The sequence below is a fragment of the Pleurodeles waltl genome, chromosome 4_1 (genome assembly GCF_031143425.1).
Source record: "Pleurodeles waltl isolate 20211129_DDA chromosome 4_1, aPleWal1.hap1.20221129, whole genome shotgun sequence".
Taxonomy (NCBI): domain Eukaryota; kingdom Metazoa; phylum Chordata; class Amphibia; order Caudata; family Salamandridae; genus Pleurodeles; species Pleurodeles waltl.
This window is the reverse complement of record NC_090442.1, coordinates 874893128-874919278: the sequence shown is the minus strand read 5'-3', so window position 1 is coordinate 874919278 and position 26151 is coordinate 874893128.

Sequence of the window (26151 nt, the reverse complement as noted above, 5' to 3'; positions counted from 1 at the left end):
TGGGGTGGTTTGTCAAGTGGGAACCGAAAAAATGGGAGCGCAAAAAACGTGTATTTCTCATGTTAATTCCAATATGAGTTTTGAACATGACATCAACGTCAATCCCAGGACACAATTACACCAAATTTGGCAGAAAGGTGGTTTTGCTTATTTTGTGTAAATCCATTGAGTAGTTTTTGAGAAACTAAAGGGAAAAGAAATTTGTATGTCTAGGGCCACGGATCCATCACAATGATTTCACTGTGATCTTGGCGCATTCATGAATGCACATGCCAACAGGAATGCTGTGAATGGCTTGCCACATCCTGACCAGAAAGTCGCAGTCACCATTTTAGGTAACAGGACAAGGTCCTCAGGGCTGAAAAATAAAGTGAAAAGTGGTCAAAGGGGTCAGGTGAAGGTACCCTGACTCCAGAGCCGTGATATAGCAGTCTGTGGGTGTGAAATTATGAATTCAAAAATATTTTTTTCATGCCGGACAATGTTCCCAAATAAGTAGCAGCCCCGTGTAACATTGCAACAAATTCACAAATATCGGTGACAACCAAAAAAAAATCACAGAGTCATTCATACACTATTTCATTCATGCAAGTAGCACTCTCCCTCCCATGCACAGACATGCACGCACCCACTCAATGATCAACTCAGACAGTGACGCACCCACTCACAGACCCACTCAGACCCCCATGTACCACTCATAGACCCACTCAGACGCTCACCCACACACTCACAGACCCACTCAGATCCTCATATACCCAATTACAGTGCCACGGGTAAGCAAAGGCCATGTGCAGCAGAGGCTGGATTAACATATAGTATATTAAAATTACTGTATGTTACTTTATGTTAAAAAACATAGAAATTTGCTGAAAATGTTGCAGGGACATTATAGATAGGTTCTGAATGTAGTCATACAAAACCATTTATAGTTATTTCAAGTAAATGTAACTCGCGCCTTCGCCATGCAGTGCTAATTACCCCAGATATTACAGCACCCATGACAACTTCTATAATGTCATTAAAATATAAATGAAACATTAGCAGTCAAATTATTGAAGAAAAGACTGCATGCACAAGTTCTAATTACCTTAGGGCGCGAGTTATAGGTATTTCAAATAACCATAATGGCTACATTTCTATGGTTTTGAACATCCCTGTAACCTTTGTTATTTTTTTGTGAATGTGTATATATATATATATATATATATATATATATATATTCACTAAAAAAAACAAAGGTTACAGGGATGTTATAGTTAGCAGATAGAATTTAAAAAATGATAGAAATTGACTTTGAAAACTAAAGGTTATAGGGACGTTATAGTTAGACTCACATTTTTAATATACAAAACCATAGAAATTCACCTGTTATAGTTAGAGCTATCTCAAGTAACCATAACTTGTGCCCTAAGGTAACTATAACTAGCACCCCTGCCATGCAGTTCTTTCATCAAAAACATTTTATACTGCAAATATTACATTGATATTATCAATGATGTTATCACGAGTGCCGTAATTTGTGGGGTAATTAACAGTGCATTGCAAGGGCACAATTGGAAAGAATCATGAATGTTTTACCAGTAGGAAGGTTTAACAGTCAAGACTAGCTATTCAACCCTCAGCCTACTGAGTGACAGTACATGACCTTGAACATTGGGCCAGACATGACTATGTTCTGATCTGCATCCAAAGGTAACTATAACATTCCTGCTAAACATCTTCCTAGTTTAACTCTTTGAAGTCATTCCATGAAGAAACCATTACAATGACAATTTCTCTCTCTCTCTCTTCCATCCCATAATGGGATGGAAGAGAGAGAGCGAGTGTGACAGGACTGCAAAGGAAGCCTCAAGGCCCCCATGGTCCTATCTGGCTACTGACTTCTGCAGGAGCCAGCATTGCTCCTGGAAATAGGGAGCTGATTTTAATAGCAGCTCCCTGCTTGTGAGAGCAATGTTTTCATCTGTCTGCCCTGCACTCATATTTGCATGCAGGGAAGACAGATGAAAACTCTGCTTTCTGACAGCACAAGCTGTTTGATAGCTTCTACTGTCTGAAACTGGAGTTTGTTTGCTTTTGCTTGGTGGGAGGGGTCATCTCCCACCAAGCAAAAACAAACAGCTATGTCCAGGGGGTGGGCGTCCCAGGACATACCGGGAGCCGGCTCTGTTTTGAAATGTTGGCAGCCAATCAGAGCTGTGCATTTGCCGTGCACGAGCTCTAAATCTTTGCAAAGTTGTTACAGCCTGAGATATACAAATGTATTTTTGTATACATTTTCCCTTTAATATCGCCAAAACTACTGGATGGATTTACTCCAAATAAGCAAAAGTGTAATCTCCATACTGAAAGCTAGCTTTCTTCCAAATTTGGTGTAATTCCATCCTGTGGTCAAAAGGTCCTATGGAAATTAACATGGGAATTGCACCTTTTTTTATCCCCCTTTTTTCTCGGACTCCGCTTGACAGATCAGCTTTAAACTTTTTGTGCACAACAAGAATCACTGGGGCACTTTTTTTTTTAAACTTTTGTGAAGATTCGTCAAGCGTTGCCAAAGATATAGGCAAGTCCCAAAAATCTTTTTCTATAGAAACATGGTCATATCTATAACTACCTAGTGGCGACGGCCACTAGGTGATGTATATATAGCGGCCACCAGCAGGTAGTTATAGTTAGGCCTTAGTTTCTGTAGGAAAAGCATATTTGGTTTTGCTACTAACTTTGGTGTTGCTTGAAGGTTCTTCACAAAATTTTCAAAACTAGTTTGTCAGTCACTTCACCTGCTGACTGGAAAGTTTCTGGGTGATTCGTCAAGTGGGGGCTGAGGAAAAGGGAGGGTCCCAAAACTCAGTTTTCCCAAGCAATTTCCATAAGGATTTTAGACATGACTACAGCTCAAACCGTTGAACAGAATTACACCCAATTTAGCAGAAAGCTGGATCTTGGCCCAGAAAGAGTGCTTTTTGTAATTTGGTGTAGATCTCTTAAATAGTTTTAAAGATATATGAGAAAAATGATTCATCTTGGATTCATCTTGGATTCATCTTGGATCTTCCTCGTAGGATCCATGGATCCACATGCCAACACTAATGCCGTGATTGGCTACCATCATTTCAACCAGTGGCAGTCATTTTGGAACTTGGGTTTCAGACCAAGTTCCAAGAAAATACAAATAAACCGACAAGGGGGCAGGGTAGGAATACCCTGACGCCTCTAGGTTAGGGGCCCAAAAACATTTTTTAATAAATGTTGCCATGATTTTGCAGACGATCCATGGATATATGGCAACATTGTTTTTTTTAAAAACAAGCTCAGTCTCCAGCGCTTGCTTTTTTTAAGCCCTCTCCCTGGGCCAGGTCCCATGGGAATATTAACATTCATTTGGGGTGATTTCAGCCCCGGGGAATCCATCCTCCAGAGACTGGCCTATATTTAGAAGGGTGCCATGTGGACCGCTTTCCTGTGCCAATTTGAGTCCTGTGGACCTCATGCCCTCTGGACAAGCTGATTTTGAGAAGAGATGGGGCCATGCAGTTGTCATCCCTGGGCCAATTCAGGCCCTGGGGACCCCATTCCTCAGTCAGTTCTGGTCCAGAGACCCCATTCCCCAGGGACCGTGCTGAATGTCAAGGGGGAGAGAGGGGAATGAATGCAAAAGGGATGGTGGCCACAAAGGCCCTCCCTCCCTGAGCCATTAGTGGCCCTGGGAACCCCTTCCTCCAGGGCCAGATCAGGCTATGTCCCAGGGAGCCCACACCAGGGACATAGCTGTTTCCTTACTCGCACTGATGTGGGCACGGAAACCTGTTTTTGCTCTTGTTTGTCCGGAGCAATTTCAAAACTCCCACCAAGTGGGAGCAAACACTAAGTCAGCTCTGAGCGGGTGGGAAAATGAAAAATACTCTCATCCACTGGAAGGGGACTTTTCATCTGTTTCCCTGCCCGCACCCGCAGGGAGCAGCATTTTTAGCTCTCCTACAGGCAGGAACAATGCTGGCTCCCGAGGAGGCCTTAGGTCTTTCACCACAACCCCAACCATAGTGTGGAGGGTGCATTGGGTGGGCACAAGGGCACCCAACGTTGGTTAGCCAGGCGGCGGGAATGGGTTTCCTGGGTCCAAAATTGGCCCGGGGAGGGCACCACATGACCCACTCTCCCTTTCAACATTAACCGGGCCAGTGGGGATGGGTTCTTCCTTCCCCCTATTGCAATATGGCCAGGCCCTGGGGGATGGGATCCCTGGGGCTGAAATCGGCCCGGGGAGGGGGGCTGTGGGCCCCCTTCCCCTTTTTTCAGTATGACAGACCCCAGGAAATGTGAAATCAACCCAGGGAAGGGGGCTGCATGCACTCCTCCCCAGTAAATATAATGGCAGGTCACTGGGGATGGGGTCCCCCTGCCTAAAATCAGGCTGGGCAGAAGGGCACATGCCCCTCCCCTAAAAATTGCACCAGGTCCTGGGGAATGGGGTCCCGAGGCCAACATTGGCTCAGGGAGGAGACATGTACGTCCTTCCCCCACAAAATGTGCTGGGCCGCTGGGGGGCTGAAATCAGCCCAGGGAGGAGGGTTGCATGCCCCCTTCCCAATCAATATGGTGCCAGGCCCTGGGGGATGGGGTCCCTTAGGCCGAAATCACCCTGGGGTGGGGCTCTGCATGCTCCCTTCACCCTGAAATATGTTACTGGGCACTGGGTGATGGAGTCCCAGGGAACAAAAGTGGCCCACCAGGGTGGGGCCCCGTGCCCCCCACCTAAAACATGCACCATGCCCTTGGGGATGGAGTCCCTGGAACCAAAAGTGGCCCAGGAAAGGGACCGCAGGTTGGCTGCCTTTGGGGAGTTGGCCACAGGCCAGGCCCTGCAGCCAAAACCCCGCTGCACATGGCCAAAAGTCATGTGCAGCGTAGGGTTGGCTGCATGCAGGGATTGACTAGGTTTTGTAGACAACCCCCCGCCATATGGGGCTGAAGGCCGTGCATGGCAGCAGTCGGATCACCACATGGTAATTAAATATTACTTTACATAAAAAAGAATAGGAACTCACTGAAAAAGAACAAAGGAACGTTATAGTCAGGAAATAGCAAGAAAAAACATAGAAACTTGCTGAAACAAAACAAAGGTTAGCGGGACATTAGGAAATAGAATTTTAAAAAACTTGGAAATTTACTAAAAAACCAAAGGTTACTCAGATTTTGTACTTGGGTTCAGAGTTTACACCCATAAAACCATAGAAATTCAGCAGTTATTGTAATCTCAAGAAGCTATAACTTGTGCCCTAAAGTAACTGTAACACTCCCTGTTATGCAGTGCTAATTACCCCACATATTACTTGCAAAACATCACTGATAATATCACTGCAACATTTGCAATTAAATGATTGATGAGAAAACTGTTCATGGCGTGGTCTTATGGCACGAGTTATGGTTTCTTGAAATAGTTATAACTTCTACATTTAATGGTTTTATGCATGTAAAATGTGTACCTAACTATGACGTCCCTGTAACCTTTGCTTTTTTGTGAATTGCTAAGATTTTTCAATTCTCTTTCCTAACTTTAACATTCTTGTAACCTTTTGTTTTTTTTCGGTGATATAGATCGATAGATGGATTATTTTTTTAATTTAGCAGTTTTGCAGTGTTCGTGTAATAAATTCTAAAGGAAAGTTTGTGAAGCGAGCTATTTTGTTTAATATGTTCTGCTGCATGGTAACTTCGGAGGCACTTCGATCAAGCAAAGAAGACAAAGCAGATCAGAGCGGTTCACGGGTTTGTTGGATAATTCGCATCACTTTAAGAGGATAGTACACCAGAAAATACACGAATGGACTATTATCTTTTTAAGCAGCATAAAGGGAATGTGTTGCACAGAGATAAGAAGGTTCAATATATAGTGGCTTTGTTGCTAAGGCAAAAGAGCTTCTTTTTAGAAGGTAGGATTAAAAGAACAACGCCTGTAATCCTAGTCTCTATGTCTTTAATAAAATCCTGATCCCCTGTTACTTAAGGGATGAAAATTGCAAATTATCCCTGTAGTTACACTATTGGTATTAACTGGTGTGCATCCAATCAGAATAGATTTCAGCAGTTTGAAACACTTACTGTTTTGCAGTTCACAACATCGTAAGCAGCGAAAACGAGAGGTTTTACAGGTGTGCGCCTAGAATCCATCTCTTCATTTTAGTTCACCTAACGTGATGATTTTTCCAGTTTCACAAAATCAAAATGCAGATGGGATTCAAAAAGATGAACTCCTCTAAATCTGCATTTTGGAGGATTATTTTAGTTTGCCCATTCTCTTAATGGCGATATGTGAACATCCCCAAAGATGATCTTTGAAACTTGCTGGTCAAAATGGTTCTTCACATCTTGATCAAATCTTGAGGGACACTGGCAGACCAACATATTTTAGCGCCACATGAGGGTATGCATTCACACTTGCAGCACTGTGTACCATTTTTATTTGTTATCAAATGCTGTCAGGAAGGGAAGCCTTCTGTAGGGTAGGTAGTCTGTCATCTTTCACATGCAGACGTTTTCCCTTCCGACTGTAAAAAGCCTGGGTGTTACTTTGGGTCACTTGCCTTCTCTGTAGCATTTGCTACAAAACTACCATGCAGGGTATTCTTCCTTCTGTGGGGTCCTAATAACGGAAGCCTTTCTGCCTTGCAAATTGCAGCCTGACCACATATCATTAAAAGCAAATACACTTCACGGATGTGTAGGTAGTTATACTCTCCCACAGAGTTTAGAAATAACGCGAATTCCCACTGCCCATGCTAAACAATAAGTCAGGACAAGCATGGGAAAAGGATAAAATGAAATGGCTCAGAAACTGTGGGCATTCAAGTCTAGTTTGGTCCAACTGGACCCACTCCCGAAAATTCAGGGATGGTGGTCTTTTAGACATAGGAATTTTCTGTTCTTGTGACACAGCCTAAATGCTGAGATGGCCCTTAAAAGAATGGTCTTCAGGATTTCACTTTACCATGGGTAAAGATAAATGTAAGGAATCTGTGCACCTACAGTACAGGGCAGTCAGGATTTAATTTACATGTAAGATGCGGGCCTTGGTGGTTGCGCACGTGTGAATTTTAACTCCAAACGGAACTCCTGATAGCTGACTACCTCCGTATGATCTGTGCAAAGTGACAGAGAAAAAAGACAACAGGAACATCCTTAAAATCACTTACATTAATCAAGCTATTTTTTAAACTGCCTCCCCGATTTCATTGTTTAGTGTCTCTTTCCTGCCCCATACCATTTTATATGGTAAACGAAAATAAATTATAAAGATATTTACTTGAGTAGTACTGGAGTAGTAGGACATTAGGTTGTACAAACTCTGCAAATGTATAAGCAAGATACATTTGTTTTGGTATGATACTGAGACCCCCGTTCCAAGGAATCCAGTAATACACATGTTAACTTAAGCCACCTGTAGTTACCAATACCAGGGTGTCAGAGCCCATTTCACAGGGTCACGGGGTATGCAGGGGCTGGTGGGTCTAACTGTGGTGCTTGAGTTATTTTACTACCAATGTCTAGAGGCCCAACCTATTATGGATCCTGAGCAACTGGGTCAGGTACCTCTTCTGCACTTGACTCTCAGTGGAAGTTGTTGGCGAGCAATCAAACGATCCTGCAGGGAGAGTAGATGCAGGTAAGGGTACATGACTCATAAATCAAAGTGCAAACAGTATGAACAATAAATCAATGTCTAGTTAAGTACTTGCTTTTATAAGAAACATAAGTATTTTATTTCAAGCTCTACACATACAAATGAATAACAGCATTCATGAGCAATAACACAATTCCCTTGAGGTTAAGGCACTGGTCTTTTGTCAGGTTAACTTCTGTTCCACCTTCCTTCTTATAATGTGCTCTGGTTACTCCCCATTGTTGGATGTTGGATTAGTGGTTGATGGGGGCAAAACATTACTCAAGCAGCAACCACAATCTCTGTCAGGCTGAATCACAAGGAAAACCCAAATTAACCTGTGCACAACACTCTGGTAACTTGGCACAAAAGCAAAAAAGTCAGGTTTGACAAAACATAGTGTTGGCAGCCGGCATGGGCTGCAAGTTCTTGGTACGGACAGGCCTGTTCGCTTTCATGAAGAGCCCAAAACTTCAGAAGTTCTCCTTTTCTTTGAAGAGAAGTACAATTGATCCTACCCCAAGAGTACAGGATCTCAAGGGCACCTCTTAGGGATCAGGAATTCACTCCAGCAGAGCTCATGTAGGGTTTAGGCAGGTGTAGTTGCAGTTCCAAGCAGCAGGCTAGCTTGGCAGTTGCAGAGAACCTATGGAGCATGTTATGTCCCTGTAACTCAAAACAGGAAGTCGGTCAGCTAGTCAATTAAATTCAATTCAATTAATTTTTATTCAGATTATTTAAAAAAATCCATAAAAGCTCACAGACTAACATTATTCATCAGATAAAAACAGTGCCACAAAATTACATAAAGTGCAAATGTGAACATGCAGTGCAATTTAACAGTATATGCTAATGATGCAACGTCTTACTATAAAAACAAATGTGTAAGAAACACTCAAAATTAAGATATTTCATATAAGTCCAAATACCATTAAGGTAAACCAATAAACACAATTTCAACACAAAATTAGTCATACAATTAATTGAAAGACAATTGAAACATAACTGGAGCAAGATCATATTCCTAACGTATATATACATAATAAATTAATTTCTTCATTATTATTCCTGGGTCTAATCAATTTCATAGCACAATCGTTCTAAATGGCTAATGGCCAGATGTATAATTTTATCAAGTAGCGATTACCTAATTGCGATTATCTTCAAATCACAATTACGTAATCGCTATTTGAATGCATGAAACTCCAGGAGTTTTATTTAGAGATTCTCAATGGCTTGCAAATTGTCCTACCTCATTAATATTCATGAGGTAGGTTGCAATTTGCGACCCATTGTGAATGTCGATAATCACAGGGATGGTGGCCTGCTCAGCAGACCACCATGTCTGTGACTGCTTTTAAATAAAGGAAAACGGGATGTGTTCAACAAAGAAAAATTAAAAGTTTTCTTTTCATTTTTTAAGAGTAGGCAGTGGTCCCTCGGACCACTGCCTGCTCTTAAAAAATGATTTAGAATGCATTCCCAAAGGGGAAGGGATCCCTTGGGGACCCCTTCCTGTTTGTGAATGGGTTACCACCTACTTGAAGTAGGTGATAAAATGCTGATGTTTTGCGACAGCATTTGGATCACAAAACAATCCCACATACCGCTGTGATTCGGAATTAGGAAGGAACGCCCTTGACACTCCCCTTCCTAATACCAAATCGGTATGTAGTTGCAGTTCTAATTTGGGATTTGGTAAGAAGTTACCAAAACACAAATTGGAATTTATACATACCAAAATGCATTTTTGTGATTGCAAATGGCCGGTTGGGCTGTTTGTGATCTCAAAAATGCATGATACATCTGGTCCTTAGTGCCTTCCGCCTATTGGTTACAGATTGAAAGTGAGAATTACAGAGTTGGAATGGGCATCTTCCAGTTTACATGTTAATTTAAAAGACTCCTGATAATGGATCACCCTCTATGACAGAAATCATGGCAACAGTACATGCAGTCCAATGTCTTTATATAGTGAATAAAACAAAATTAGGTGAATGGGTGATTGGCTGGTGTTAGAAATAGGGTCTATGGTTGGCAGTCAGTTTGCACTATGTCCAAGCAGGGGCCCTCACTCTAGTCAGGGCAAGGGAGATACTCACTTAAGATAACCCCTGCTCACCCCCTTGTTAGCTTGACACAAGCAGTCAGGCCTATTTCAAAGCCAGTCTGTAAAGTATTTGCACCAGCACATGTAGTAACACAGTAAAAACACTACAAAATGTACATCACACCAGTTTAGAAAAATAGTCAATATTTATCCAATTCAACAAGACCAAAACAACACAAATTCAACATACACAAGTAAAGTTATGAATTATTAAAATAATAGAATCCTACTCCATAGAAAACAATGGAAACATTGTTGTTACACAAAGTACCTGGTTTGTATAAAAAATAAAAGCTACATGGGCGAGTGTGCTTTTTTAAAAGTCAGCAATGCGTTGATTCCTTACTCGCAAGTGAGGCCGTGAGTCGTTTCTTCACCGGTCGGGTAGGCAATGCATCATTTTTATCTCCAGCAGGAGAGCATTGTGTCAATTTCCAGACGGGCATCTCTGGCCCAGGCATGTTCAAGTCGATTTTGACACCCAGCGATGTTGTGTGTGAAATCCAGCAGCATGATAATGCAGAATCGTGCTACGTCGGGATGCGTTGATTTCAGCAGCTGCAAGTGGGTTATGCGTTGTTTCTCCAGCCGCGATGCAGGTGATGTGTTGATTTCCCAGCTGCAATGCAGGTGGTGCAGCAATTTTTCAGCCCCGCTGCAGGTAATGTGTCATTTTTACAGCTGCATTGCAGTTGGTGCTCAAAATGTCCTCTGCACGGCTCCACTGCATGGATTTCAGTCTTGGTTCCACCAGCTTTGCCTTTCAAGGGCCCAGGGACGGGATAGGGCACCACTTGGCTGGGTAGGAGTCTCAGCAGACAGTCCAGGTGCTGGGAGGGAAAGTCTTTGATGGCCCTGAGACTTCAAAACAGGAGGTTAGCTAAGCTCAAGACCTTGGAGACACTTTACAAGCAGGAATGTACCACAAAGTCCAGTCTTTGTCCTCTTTCAGGCAGAAGCAGAAACTGCAGGCCAACTCAGCAAAGCACAGTCACAGGCAAAGGGACACTACCCCTCCTCCAGCTCTTAAACTCTTCTCCTTGGCTGAGGTTCTTCTTGAATCCAGAAGTAATATCAAAATCTGGGATTTTGGGTCCACTACTTATACCCCTTTCTGCCTTTGAAGTAGGTAAACTTAAAAGGAAAGTCTTTGTTGTTGAAAGAGGTCTGAGGTCCTCATCCTCGGCTCCACCTCCTCTGCCTGGGATGAGTCCTGGTGGCCTGCCACACTGGGAACCGTACCCACACCCAACGACCATGCACGTAACCTGTGGCTCATCCTGGACTCATCGATTTCAGTGACCCAGCAAGGCAACGCCGTCTCTTCCTCCTGCTTCAACACCCTCTACATGCTTTGGAAGATGTACAAATGGATCCCCACCGGAACCAGAAGGATGGTCACCCAAGCCCTCGTAAGCAGCAGACTGGACTACGGCAACACCCTCTACGCAGGAACCACGTCCAAGCTCCAGAAAAGACTGCAAAGCATACAGAATGCCTCTGCATGCCTCATCCTGGACATCCCCCGCCAGAGCCACATCACAGGCCACCTGAGAGACCAGCACTGGCTCCCCGTCAACAAGAGAATCATGTTCAAGCTCCTCACCCATGCTCAAAAAGCACTGCACAACACTGGACCAGAATGCCTCAACAGACGACTCTCCTTCTACAACCCGACCCCCCAGCTTCGCTCCTCTGACCTTGCCTTCGCTACCGTTCCACGCATCCACAGAATGACCACCGTGGCAGATCGTTCTCCTACTGCGCCACCAAGACATGGAACACTCTTCCTATCCACATGCAACAGACACAGGACCTGCTAACCTTCAGGATACACCTCAAGACCTTGCTGTTCGAGCAGTAGCAGCACCCTCCCTCTCAGCACCTTGAGACCCTCACAGGTGAGTAGTGCGCTTTACAAATGCTATGGTTGATTGATTAATTGATTGACAAGCTAAAACCTACCCCAGGCGTAGCCCCAGACACACAGCAGGGGGTTGGAGATTGCATTGTGGGAGGGCAGGCACAGCCCATTTAGGTGTTAGTGATCACTCATCCCTCCACTGTAGCCCAGATGGCCCATCAGGATACGCAGACTAAACCCCAGCTCCCTTTGTGTCCCTGTGCAGTGGAGATTCACAAACAGCCCAAATGTCAGTCTGACCCAGACAGGGAATACACAAGTAGGCAGAGTCACAGAATGGTTTAAGCAAGGAAATGCCCACTTTCTAAAAGTGGCATTTTCTAACTGACAGTTTAAAGAACAACTTTACCAAAATATGTATTTTTAAATTGTGAGTGCAGAGACCCCAAACTCTACATCTCTATCTGTCCCCAAAGAGAAACTGCACTTAAAAGTTATTTAAAGCAGCCCCTGTGTTAACTTGTGAGAGAGCTAGGCCCTGCAGCAGTGAAAACAGAATTTGGCAGTATTTCACTGTTAGCACATGAAAAACACAGAAGTGCATGTCCCACCTTTAACGTACACTGCACCCTGCCCATGGGGCTTCCTAGAGCCTAACTTAGGGGTGCCTTACATGTACAAAAATGGAAGGTTTAAGCCGTGCATGTGGGTAGACTTGCCAGGTCGAATTGGCAGTTTAAAACTGCACACACAGACACTGCAGTGGCAAGTCTGAGCCATGTTTACAGGGCTAGTCATGTGGGTGGCACAACTACTGCTGCAGGCCCACTAGTAGCATTTGATTTACAGGCCCTGTGCACCTCTTGTGCACTTACCTAGGGATGTACTAGAAAATCAAATATGCCAATCATGGAAAAGCCACTTACTCATACAGTTTACACAAGGAGCACTTGCACTTTAGCACTGGTCAGCAATGGTAAATTGCCCAGAGTACCGAAACCAGCAAAAATAAAGTTTGTCACACAGTCAAAACATAAGAAGCCAAGGCAAAAAAGACAGACGAGACCATGCCAAGGATGCCAGGTCTAACAGCTGGCCTTTCCATTTCAGGGGCGCTTAGGTAAGTGTCCTGGCCAAGCCTCTCATTTAGGAAATGCAACTATATAGTGAAGCACCTGAAAGTGTAGCTTAGTCAAATAGAATATCTTCTTCATCTTTGTTACATTAATCAAGTAGACTTGTATCCCTTGTTTCACAGTCCCCGGCAGTATCAATCCACTTATATCTTAGAGCTATCAAGTAACTCTCTCACAACCTCCTTCATTATTATAAAAGCTATCCATTATTTTTTGCTGTATTGCAAGATACTCACAGGGGACTGAATGTTTAGATGATTGGCAAGGCCCTGCAGTAGGCTACTTACAAACCGGAACCACAGGATTTTCTCATGGTGATCAATAGTCCCTTATAATATCTCCCATAAATGTTGTACTCTTCTTGACCCAAATACCATTCATTTATAGAACAGAGATGGATTGAGTCTTCAATATGCGCAACATCTAATTATTTGAAGGTAATGTAAGTTGGGGTTGAGCGCAAGAATGCCAATAGCCTCCATAGGAAGGAGTTCTACTGTGACTGGACCAATTTGCTAATGGCCATACCCCATACATGGGCTCCATAAAATGCGACAGGGAGGCATTTACTTTTATGTATTTTCACCATTTTTCTAATGGGTTTTATGCCACGTAGGACACAAAATTATCTATCAAATGTTGGAGGACGTTTGCTGTCCTTGACTATGACATAGCATCAGCTGCGTATAATAAAATGGATGTGATGCCAGTCCCGACCCTAGCAGCATCAGCATTTGGAGAAAGGCAACCACCCCATTTATATACAAAGAGAACAAGAATGGGGCAAGAACGCAGCCCTGCTGATTCCTGTTGTCATGCATAATGTATCTGTGCATTCCATATTTTTCCCGAAATGTACTCTGTCTGAAAGGGAGTTATACAGTTGAGAGAGGTGCCGAACAATATCTACTGGTGCCCCCAATTCCTTCAGGGTCTGCCAGAATTTGGCATGATTTACTAGATCAAAGACACTACTCAAATCTGCAAAGCAGGGATGAATGTGCCCATGTTGTGCATGAGTTTTCTTACTAATCATTATATTCAGGTTAATACATTGTTCTAAAGTGCCAATACCTTTTCTAAAGCCACATAGTGAATCTGTTAAAATATGGCCATCCTGGGCCCAGGCTTTTAACCTACCTAAGATGACCCTTCTCTTTGTTTTAACTGATGAATCTAGTAAGGATGTTGGGTAATAGCACCTTGCATCCCCCCACACTCCTAACTTAAAAAGGGGTACAATTATGCTCTCACACCATGTCGAGGGGAAATATCCCTTTGTTGCTACATTAAAAATGTGGGTTAAATTAGGCACCCATAATGGTATATGAGACTTGAAGGCAACCACTGGGTCCCCATCAGGGCCTGGCACCTTCCCAAGTTCCAAAGCTAAAATTACTTCTTCTAAACTAATCCTCTTTAGTGGTAAGCATGATGGAGATGGTTGTATGTTGACTAAGCTTGCACCAGTTTCTGTTTTATTTGGATTAAAAATCCCTCTGATGTGCTAATCCAGGCTCCTGAAGCAACCAAGGCCTCTACAGTTGGCTGGGCATTTTCATTTAAGAAGGGGGCATTAATAGTTTTCCAAAAGATAATAGAGTTACCCATGTTGGCAGCACGTTCCAGATCTCCCCATGCATGTTCTTGGAGTTCTTTCATCCTTACCATTAGTGGTATCTTATAAGCCCTTCCTAACTCCTTGATCTCGTCTTTATCCATAAGGGATTTTTGTAAAGCTTTCCTTGGGTTTTGATTTGCTCTTTTGACCTTTACCAATACTACAAGATTAGTTATATGCAATCGCTTCAATTATTTTTTGGAAGGTCATTAGCAGGATATTGTCATTAGCATCCCAATCAGTACATGTTTTAAAAGCTTCTTGAGTTTCCCTGATTACATTTTCTGGAAGCCTGACATCACTGATGCCTGCCCATTTCAAACTAACACCATTTCAGGCCGCTCTTTCAATAGGGGATACTAATTTAAAACCCTTTGCCTGACTACAAGTAATATTAGGAATAAGGCTGAGCACAAAATGATCACTAAGAGTGGATGGTTATACCTTTAGGGATTTAACCCAGTTCAAGACATTTATGGAAACTATAATATGGTCTATGATAGAGAAGTGGCCATTACCGTGAAATGTTGGTTGTGGGGTGCTAAGCCCCCCGATCCTGCTCAATCAACTCCAGGTTTAAACTGTGGATGGCTTGGTTTAAGGATTTACCATAAAGATTGCCTGGGAAGTGCAAGAGGTCGTTCCCAAAGCAGTTGTGAAAACTACATATTGCACTGTTTACATTTCCACATTACTTACAATAAAATCCCCAGCCCAAGCTATACATATTGTCTGCTCCAGTAGGTTTTTCAAACTGCTCCAAGTCCTTTCTTAGCTCCGCCACAACTGCACTTTGTATGTTACTGAAAGCATTACTATAAAATGTAATCAAAATCACCACATATTTATGGCCAATGAGTAGATACGCAATTTGATAATATGGGGAACTAGTGAAGAACTTCTTAACGACAGTGGGGGCAACGGTTGAAATTGGCATCGCTAAGCCTCCTTTTGCTCTACCAGAACCTGAAGGGGTAGCAGGGGTAATCATAGATAACCAAAGTCTCTTCTGTACCTCTTGAGACTAAAGCGTGAACCAAACCTGAATCTGAGCGAAACCATTCGAATTCCATGATGTACCCTTTTCTATGTTTTGAAAAATCCATGTGTTTGAAACATCATTTTGACACTTCTATAGAAAAGCGGAGAGGCGCCCTTTAACCGGGAGATCGGCATAGTCAGGAATGCTCCATGGTCTGAGACAGGGGTAGCTGGGCATTCAAGAGCTGGCCCTTACTAGAGTAAAGGTAATTTGGCCTGGTCCTGTCTATGAAAATTAAACTGCAAACACCTTCTGACACCTATTTCTCATAGGTATGCACGAAAAGTCAGGCTTGGAGGGTGCCCTGAACAAGTGAGCATGCTTCTTGATTATTAAAAGACCTTTTCAGTCGATCCTCCATCTCAGCCCCAAACAGCTTATTGCCTACAAAAGCATATAAAACAACCCATATTTCTAAGCTACACTGGAAGCAATAAACGAAGTAGATGCTTAAAGGATGTCACAAGAAACATCGAAGAGGCATTTGGCCTGCAATTCCATGCTGGAAAACATTTTTAACACTGCTTCCCTTTTTGAATATAAGTAGTTGTAGTGTAAACATCTTTAACAGGAGAATGAGAAGCATAGACTACATAGATGTCCGTTCTTAATGCCAAATTAAGCCTAGAGTAACTCTTTCTCAAGGAAGCCTCTACCTTCCTATCTGCAAAATCAGATACAGGTACCTCATTGGACAAAACATAAGAGCGACCTGGCAGATTAGCTAATTTTTGGTCAATTTTAAGGACTGATGTAATCTGTACCTCTCCCTTCACCCCAGGATAAAGGTTAGTGAGAAACTTCGGAAGGCCAGCCTTTTTTGGGTTTTTCCACTTAAATAATAAAAGATCCAGGATCTCTCTATCAGTTGCTAGACATGTAGATGGGTTAACTGATGAAATAACCCAGAACTGGTACTTGGAAAATTATCTTTCATTGAAATATTAAGATTATCACTTAAGTACCTAAACAAAGAATAAAACTAATATTTTTAATACATTTACACTTGAGTGAACTCAGGAACCTGAATGTCAACATCATCATCATCATCATCATCATCATAGCTGAAGATGGAGAAGAAAAATCAAAAGAAGAATTAGAACAAGTAGGAGAAAAGGAGAATATCCAATGCCTCCCTTATTCTAAATGCAAACTTTAGCAAAAACCCTGAAGTGGTTCACAGCGGGTACAGGCAAATCCCTGACTGGTTAAATGAAAATAGAAAGCAAGAATGGCGATGTCCACACTCCCAATGTCCTACACCCACCTGAAATGCATAATCTCTGCATCGGTGCTTGAACAAGCAACTGATCTCACCGGCAGTTAACAAAGGTAAGTGGGGAGGAAGGGGGAGTGTATCCAGAAGGCTTAAATTCATATTGGTGTATTTAAAATCAACAAAAAACAGCCTTGTGCGGATCCATAGGAAGTGGGGAGGGGGGAGAATCCACAAAAAACTTCATCAAATACGGCACTCTCAGCCCTGCACCAAAGGTAACTGTAAGGGGAAAATATCAAAAGTTACAGAAATCAGAGGCACGGCCCATAAATACCTGTATTAAAACCACCGCTCCTCCCCAAAGGCACAAGAGCAGAGCAATGTGGCCATACGTACCAAAATAGTGAGGTAGGATATACCTGCGACATATAGCTGAAAAGGCCCAGCCGCCCACGGTTTACCTTAATGTTCTACAGGCTCCAAACGTGATGTCGGAGAGCAGAGAAAAGAAACAGGAAATGTGGTGGCCTCTATTTTCTTTTTATTACTACCTAGGTATGTGGGATATGGAATCAGGGGGATGAGTGTTTTCTATGCTTTTTTGATTAGCTCCAGCTAAGTCGTGATGCCTGTTGGAGGCCAAATCACCCCATATAGTAAGTAAAGGTACAAGGAGGGATTGAGTAGGTAATTAATGTTATGGATTTCAGGGATGTAGCTATCGTTAGTTTAGCTGGGCAGTGGAGTCAGTGCCCTGATTCCACACATCCTGGGTCAGGGATATTGTTCTTGCTGGCACTAGAGCACATTGAATTCTTGAAATGTCACTGACTAATCTCAATGAACGTTGGATGACAGTGGGTAACAATAATATGTTTAGTGTGAGGAGATAGTGATGGCTCAGCCTGCCGTTCATATGCACCCTCGTGCCGATGCACAGTGGTTCCTTCTCAGAGTATTTGGTGGAAATGGAAAATGAGACAAAATGTGGCCCTTTTAGAAAGGCATATAAGAATACGTAAACGAGTAATTAAAAGTGTATTATTGCTGTACCCTTTCACATTTTTTTCCATGCCTTTGTAAATCTGCCCCAAATCATCAAAAATGGGAATAAAACAGCAATAGTTGTGTCCTACTAATATACAATTAGTGCAAACAGAAAGGAATATGTCCTTAGACTTTTACTTATAGGGATTCGGACATTTTGGGCCAATTCACAAAGGCATGCGAATATGTACGAGAGTACTTATTGTACTGATAACTGTTTTTGTGAAGCAGCCCCAATATTTTCTGGGCAGTGGAATAAGTGTTTTTCGAATATGCCCAAGTGGCTGATCAGAAAATGTTGCTCCATCCAGACTCAGCAAGCTACCAGAGGTCATGCATTTTCAGTGACACACAGATGCACACATATATTGTGAGGTGCAATGCGAGGCTGAAATTGAGATGCTAATACCATCAAACAGAAAGACCATGAGATCTCACTTTCAGGCCACAATATGGAAGAACCAGTGACACTTGCATGGGAAAAACAAGATGAATAATGAAGTGCATTAGCAATAGTCTTGTCTAAGCAGACGAAATGAGGTGGTTATGTGTATTAAGGCACACCCACGGTGTGTGCTGATCTGCAGTGGTGTGACCTCTTATGAAGGCCGCAACTCCAGAAGGACCAACACAGATTGAAGACAAACCAGAAATTGTCGCTCAAAACAGTCTTTGTTTTAATTGATAAGTAGAGTTAAAGAATATCAAATTACAAACAATGGAAAATTGGAAAGATGGCGGCATTGCACAGCAATTCAAGTTCTTCAAGTAAACTTGAAAAAGGTAAGTATTTCTCAGTGGAAAAGTCCTTCTCAATCAAGAAGTCATAAAACAAGAACGGTATCTCAAGAAACTAGATTTCCATCCAACGGACTATTAATTCTATAAAAAAAAAACAGTAAATCTGGGACAGACACTGAAGAGCAAGTCCTGACAAAGCACTAATAAAGATGGTGTTGAGACCTACCTGTGATGGGGTCACAGCAACAGAATGGCAAGGATTAACCGGGCAGACAAAACAGGTTTAGTATGCCTCCTCCAAATACATGTCACCTACGTCTGGGCACTAGTGGGAGATTCTTTGGTACATAGCAGCATGCGGTCATCTTCCTACTTCAAGACGGCTCCCATACTTCTGTGCATTCCAGGTCACAAAAGTGCAGTTTTGCCAAACCTAGTACCACTCCAAGATGGAGATTTTGTTTGGTTCTTCTTAGCCATGGGATACATAAACGGTTCTTAACTGAAAGTAAGGCACCAAGTTGATAGGCGATGTTGGTGACTTTCAAACCTGTCTTCCCCTTTCTTCTTACCTCTGTTGCTTTCTTGTCTGTACCTTTGAATTCTCAGGTCTTTGACTTTTGATTTTTTTTATAATTGTAATTACTGCAATTCCTCCTTGTTTTGTGCTGCTCCGTTTTCCTTTACTCCCTAGGCTGTGGCTTCCTTCGTGTCAAGTCTCCCACTCCTCTTTGTAAGACCTTAACAAAAGGTGTTTTTAGCCTCATATTTATGCGTGTATAGACTTTTTGTGTCTTGTTCGTCATAGGCGTTGGTCATGTTTATGCTTCCTTTTTGTTTACAGATTCTGGAGAACTCTAGATTTCAGTGTTTACACACACCCTTATTTGCCTTGTTTCCCCATGGTCTGACTTACCAGTACTGTTGTTTGGTCTGACTTCACAGTGGAGCTGTCTGCACAACATGTCCTTTAAAATAAAATTAGTGAGTCTCGATAAAGAGGACTGTTGCTCTCTGACCTCAGGTTACTGGCTATTTAGTGTGTCATTCCACTTTTTAGGGTGTGTTTCCATTGCACTGCATAAGAGTCTATTTTAAATCTGAAAAGTACACACAGTGATCACATTGTCACATTCACTAGTTTATGTCCTATATACAGTTTAGATAGAAATCAATACTTTTTGTAAGAGCTTCCCCGGGATTACCAAAGCCAACTGGTCAGGCTTTAATGTACTAAAAACATTTGTGCATGCAGGTATTTTCATGCAATAGCACAGTAAAGGCAGACCTACTGACGTTTTCAGTGGATTTTACTAATTAATGTTTTAGACTTCAAATAGGCTTTCGGGACTGTTTCCTCACATCCAGACGTGTGTGACTACTGGAGAGTATCTAAAGGAATGAATAGCCTGGATTATATTGAGTAGGCGGCAGGTGTATACTTGCGTTAAAGCCTTTATTAAGGAAGCGCAGAGAGCGCCTTTCAATTTATCACGGTCATTTTTATATCATTTTGTTACTCCGAAACAGACCAGATCATCGTGTATGAAAAGCTGGTTTATCAACTATTATACTCTCTTGTGCAGACAATAAATCTACACCATTTAGAAACAGATGTAAAAGATTATTTGACCCATTTTGTTAAACTAAAAAGTTTTAGTAACAAGGGCAAAATATTTCTTGTGACTATTAAATTTCCTATCGTTCAAGCTTTTGAAAAAACTCAGACCTGCAGATCTTGCCTGGAGATCAGCAGGAAATGGAGGCAAACTTAAGACCACCTGTTGATAAGACATATTTTAAAGAGGATACTGTTTTTTTTTAAGAAGAAAGGATAGGATCAAAGCAGTACAAAAATGAATGTCTGAATGGCTCCTCAACTTCAAGGCAAATCTGCTAAGGGTCATTTTGATTTAATGCTCCAATCTTTTTTAGAGGTTTCAAAGGGAGAATTATTACAAGCCCTTTTAAAATAGCTTCCCTTTGAGTTTTCAAAGTCTTTCATGCTTGATTCTGATTGCACAACATTGAGATACGTCTTACTTGGTTTTCTAAGGGTGCCATTGAATGCCTTTTCATACTTGAAGTAACATTTTAATTTCATACGCAGCCTGATACATAGCTCATTAATTTTAGAAAGCTAATTAAAACCAATGGTTATTGTGCAAATGGTTTGTGGAAACACCATGGGTGGAAATCAATGAAAGCCTCAAAAGAATTAACACTGTCAGTAGACACTAGGCTATACAGAAATTTAAAAACAATCTTAATCATAAACATATTTGAGGCTTTTCATTGATTGAAAGATGCTGAGGTTCATGTTATGTTATATATATGTTATATGCTATATACACTTGATATAGTGCACAAACCATACCTCAAGGTATATCTCGGTGCTACGTCAGCTTAGAAGACCAGCCACAAACTAAAACAGCCAGGTCTCAGAAATGTTTTACATTTGGCAAAATCAGAGCAGGAATGAAGATGATGCAGAAATTGATTCCAAGTAGATGATGCAGTAAAGGAGAAGGCTCTCCCACTGCATTTGAAGGTATGAATGTGGGGAACAGTCAGGAGTTCCTTATCACTTGATATAAGCGTTCCTGAGGGACAGTAGTACTACAGTTTGTCTACTAGGTATGTGAGGGCTCCACTCATCAGAGTCTTAGGGGTGAGAAAACAGATCTTAAAGACAATGCACTTTCTAAGCCACTGCAAGGTTCTCAATGTAGGCACCGATAGGAAGGTTGCTGGGAGTTTATTGACCAAGCATGCAGCTCTGTTTTGCAGCACCTGGAGTTTGGCCAGTAGGGAATCATGTGCAGTGTTGAGCAGAACATTGCCATTGTCTAGTAGGCATATGACTAGGGTTCGCACCAGAGTCTTCGTTGTAGAAGATGGTAACCAAGGGACGACTGTTCTCAGAAGCTGCATGGTTGAAAAGTATTTGTGCAAGTGGCAGTAACCTGATCCTTCATGGAGAGGTCCTGACCTACTTTAACACCCAGGATTTTCACCACAAGCCTGGGAGGGGGGCTGCCCCCAGTTCCAAGAGCCACCATTTAGGGTTCCAGAGGTCCTGTGCTTTGCCAAACAGCAATTTGCCGTCATCCAGACTGAGCCTTTGCATACAGTCTAAGAATCTGGGTTTTACCCCATCTCAATCCTTGCCAAATGAGATGATCAGCTTGGTGTCATCCACATAAAATCACATCAGGGCTGCAAGATTTAAAAATCTGGGCAAGGGAGGCTACGTAGATGTTAAACAACGTTGAGCTCAAAGATGAACCCTGAGGCACTCCTTTGGCTAACATTAGGGAGCGGGACTTGAATGATCCCCGCATGATCATTTGAGTGTAGCTGACTAAGAAGTCTACAAGCAATCGCAAGGCATTCCTTCCGACCCTGATCTCATACACTCTGCACAGCGTATGTCATGGGGAAGGTATTGAGGGCCATTGACTGATCACTAGCATGGAAGGGAAGCTATTGAGTCTAAAGGCAGGTGGAGGGTATCAGTAACTGCTAGCAGTGCTGTCTCAGTGCTGTGGTCTGATCTAAATCCCAATTGGGAGGGATATAGAATTTTAATGTGAACCAGGAATGTCATGAGCTGGTTGTTGACAAAGCTTTCCAACATTTTTCCCAAAAATGGGAGAAGCAAGATGGGGTGTTAACTAGACAGACTCTTTGGATCTCTATTTGATTTCTTTTTATATCGGAGAGGCCAGAATGATCTTTTAGGTGAGTGGTATTTTTCCAGTGTCTGGGCATAAATGAAACAGTGAGAGGATAGTAGGTGCAACTAGGGACATAAGATTAGCGGTGACCATAGGTGGACGAATATCAGCAGGAGAACCAGATTTAGCTCTAGCCAAAAGCGTCATGATATAATCAAGTATACAAGATTCAAACTGGTCAAAGAGAGGGGAGAAGCTGGATGGGAGCGCCATCAGAGCAGGGAGATTAGTCTGACTCTGGTTAATGGGGAATTTCTGATAGATGACTTCACCTTTTTCTTCAAAAGTCAGCCAAGGAATCACGTAATTGCTGTGAGGCAGGAATCACCGTAGTGCAAGTAAAATTGTTGAGCACTTTTAAGAGCTCTTTTGATGAGTTGCCAGCATTTTCAATTTTACTGGAAATGTAACAACTCCTGGTTTTCCTACTATGTGTGTGGTACCTTGCCAGTGCAGCTTTATAGGCTTCTCTGTAGTCCTGTGTTTTAGAACACTGCCATTGTCTTCCCAACCTTTTACAGGTCTCTTTCATCAAACTGAGGTCTGTAGAGAACCGGGGGGGGGGTATGAGGTCGGAAAAAGCAATGCCATTTTATCAAATGCTACTGTATGAGCATGGTAATAGTTGGTGAGTGCAGTGTTAATATAGGAGCACTGAGTAACATCCCACTGTGCAAAGGATTTAGAAAACAGTTTGGGTAGGATGGAGTTCAAGGCTCGATAGGTGTTTTTCACTGTTTTAGCCTGATGGGTAATCATGTTGATCCTGGTGATTTACCACTTGATTAAGTGGTGGTCAGTCCAAGTCAAGGGCAAAGGACATTCACTTCCTAAGAGTGAGCAATTAGTAAAGGTTAAGTCCAAAGTATTACCAGCTTCTTGCCTTGGACCAACTACGATCTGACGGAGTCCAAGGCTCTCATTACGAACATGGCGGTTCAGCCCGCCATGCCGGAGGTGGCGGAAAATACCGGCATGGTGGTCTGAACCGCCATTTTATAAACAATGGAGGGCCGCCACTGGTGGCCGTCTGCCACCGCCAGGCTACTGCAGCTATGCAGCCTGACGATGGTGGATTACTTTATCCGACAGGCAGTGCTGCCCTCTGGATAAAGAACTGTATCCAGCCTTTCCCTGACAGGTTCCCACGCCAGGGAAAGGCTGGTGGAAGGGGTGCTCCGGGGGCCCCTGCACTGCCGATGCACTTAGCATGGGCAGTGCAGGGGCCCGTGCAGTGCCCCATTGCACAGGTCACTGCCTGATTTACGGGCAGTGATCTGCGCGATGGGTGCTGCTGCACTGTTTCTGCCCACCGGCCCACCAGAATGTATATTATTTGGCTGGCGGGGTCTCAAGGGGGCTGGTGGTCTGTGATAAGACCGCCAGCATGAACATGGTGGGGTTTCCCACTGTGTTCATAATGACCCCCTCAGTATCTAAGTATCCAAGAGGAATTGGGCAATCTAAGACTTCACAGTGTGTTCTCCTTAATAATTGAAATCCCTAATAAAAAAAGTTTTTGGAAGACAGTGTGAAAGGCGCAATGTGCTCGGCTAGGAACTGCATTTTTTTTTGGCACCTGGAGTGTGGTAGATAAGTGCAGCCTTCCAGTTAGCTCCGGTATGTGACTTAAATTTAAAGATGACCATTTCCACCCAGTCTGCTAACAGGGATTCTATCTGGTAAACCTTTACAGTGTGTCGGAAAGTGATGACTACTATGCCTCCCTGTCTAGGCTCTCTATTTAGCCTGACTAGCTGATAATTTCCAGATGGAGCAAGGGGTATAGATAGGAATGCTGAAGCATTAAGCCAATGTTCAGAAAAGAAACAGATATCCAGGGCCAACAATAATAGAAGATCCCAGGAAACGTTGTGCTGAAGGATAGAACCCCAAAATAGGACTGACATCTATCCCTCTATTCTCAGAACCAGATGAGGACGAGCTTTTTAGGGCCTGGGTTTTCAGTTTAGGGAAGAGGCTTGAAAACCTGCAGGCTATGCATGCTACTGAGCCTTCCAAATAATGACGGAAGGAGTGACCGCATGAAGACCCAGACTGGCCTGGCTGGACATATTGGTTGCAGATTTCATATTTGGCTACAGTGGTATAGCTTGTTCTATTTGCAGAGATATCATTTTTGACATCAGAAGAAGGGGTCCTGGCGATGTTCAGGTGTGGAAGGGCACTAACGACTTGCCTTTATACTGCCTTTGTGGGCCCAGTGGTGTGTACACTGTGTGTCCGCACTGTCATGGGCCTGAAATAGGCATGGAGGGAGGTAGCACTAGAATGCTAACCTCCGACATATGGAGAAAAAAAGAGCAGCTAGGTAGTGGGGCAGCACCGTCTATCAAGTGGTTAGTCGTTAGGATTTATGAGTAGGGTGGGCTGCACTGCTGGAATGTTATTTCAACTTTTAGTGAAGAGTTGTATGTACATTTATGCTAATCAATTAAGAACCAGTTCTAGTTGCAATGGTGTGCACAAGAGCAGTAGGCTCCATTAGGTCCTTGGTGGCAGAATAATTATTCAATTGGTTTTGTGGATGATGATAATTTATAGGTAGGATATATTTTTTTAATGAAGAAAATAAAGGCTAAAGTGACATTATAGTTATGTGAAAGTGTCACTTAAAACTTAATATTTTGAACTGAAATGAGCACTGAAATTCACCAGTTACAGTTAACTGATGTAACTGTACCTTTCACCCTCGCTATGCACAGTAATGTCATCAATCATATCAGTTTACCTGTCACCAGTGATATATCAAGAATGTCATAGAATATGCCTTGAGTATTGCAATAGGTGTGGTCATAAGCAGTGAATGGCCAGGCCCTACCCCCACGCCACCACCAAAGTCTGAAGCCAGACCCTATGCCCACCCACTAGAACAGCCATCTTCTTATTGTGAATGGCCTTCAGCTGAACATGCCATGGGGTTGGCTACAGGGTGGCCAAATCACCAAACCCCAACAGACACCAAACCAACTTTTCTTTTTTTTTTTTCAAATTGCTTTTCTGATCCAGCGGGACTCCATGAGAGTCTAGCAGACTGTGCTGGCTACCGGGGGACTTCCATGGGAATCTAGGGACCAGAGCTGGTTCCCACAGGACTCCTGCGGGATTGGAACACCCTCAGAAACCTTTGTTTTTTAATTTTACCCCCCTGGGGTTCCTCTGGAACACCCCAAAGGATCAAGGGGAGAGGTACCCCTACCTTGCTCCTTACTCCTTTTTTATTTTCTGTACATGAGGACCGAGTCCCCAAGCCTTGTAATGACCTCCTCAACATTTTTGTTCCGGTTGGAGACATACAAGCAGAGGCCCTTATTATGGCTTCAGTGGTCTTTTGTTAAGACTGCTGAAACCGCTGCAGCCAACAGACTGCCATATTAGGAGTCACTGTAGGACTTCCGCACATTTATGGGTAGAAGTTCAACTCCGAAGAGGCGGTTGCATCACCAGCAACGCCATGGCAGCAAGACTTCGCCTGCCGTATTACGAGGCATAATATGGCTTAGCAGAGTCTTGTTGGCATGGTGGTGATAGAGGTGCGAAACCGCCAGGACCCATCCCTTCCAAGACGACCTCCTCAATGGAGAAGGTAAGTGATTGTCAGAAAGGGGGGGGGGAGTTTGGGGTGCATCTGTGTGGTGTGTGCCTGTATGTGTGCGAAAATGGGTGCATGTGTGCAAATCTGCAAGTGAGTGGTGGTTGCATGTGTGCAAGTGTGCAAATGTATTCATTTGTGGGGGGCGGCGGTGTGAATGATTGTGGATGGGGGAGCTGGAGGGTGTTTGTGGGAGCGTGTGTGTGTGTGTGCATGTGTTTGTGTGAGTGAATGGGAGAGCGGTTGAGTGTATGAATGTGGTGCAGGGGAGGGGGCGGGAGATGTGAATGTTTGCAGAGGGGGTGTATATGTGTGAGTGGTGGTGTGTGTATGTCATTGTGAGTGCAGGTGTGGGTGTTTG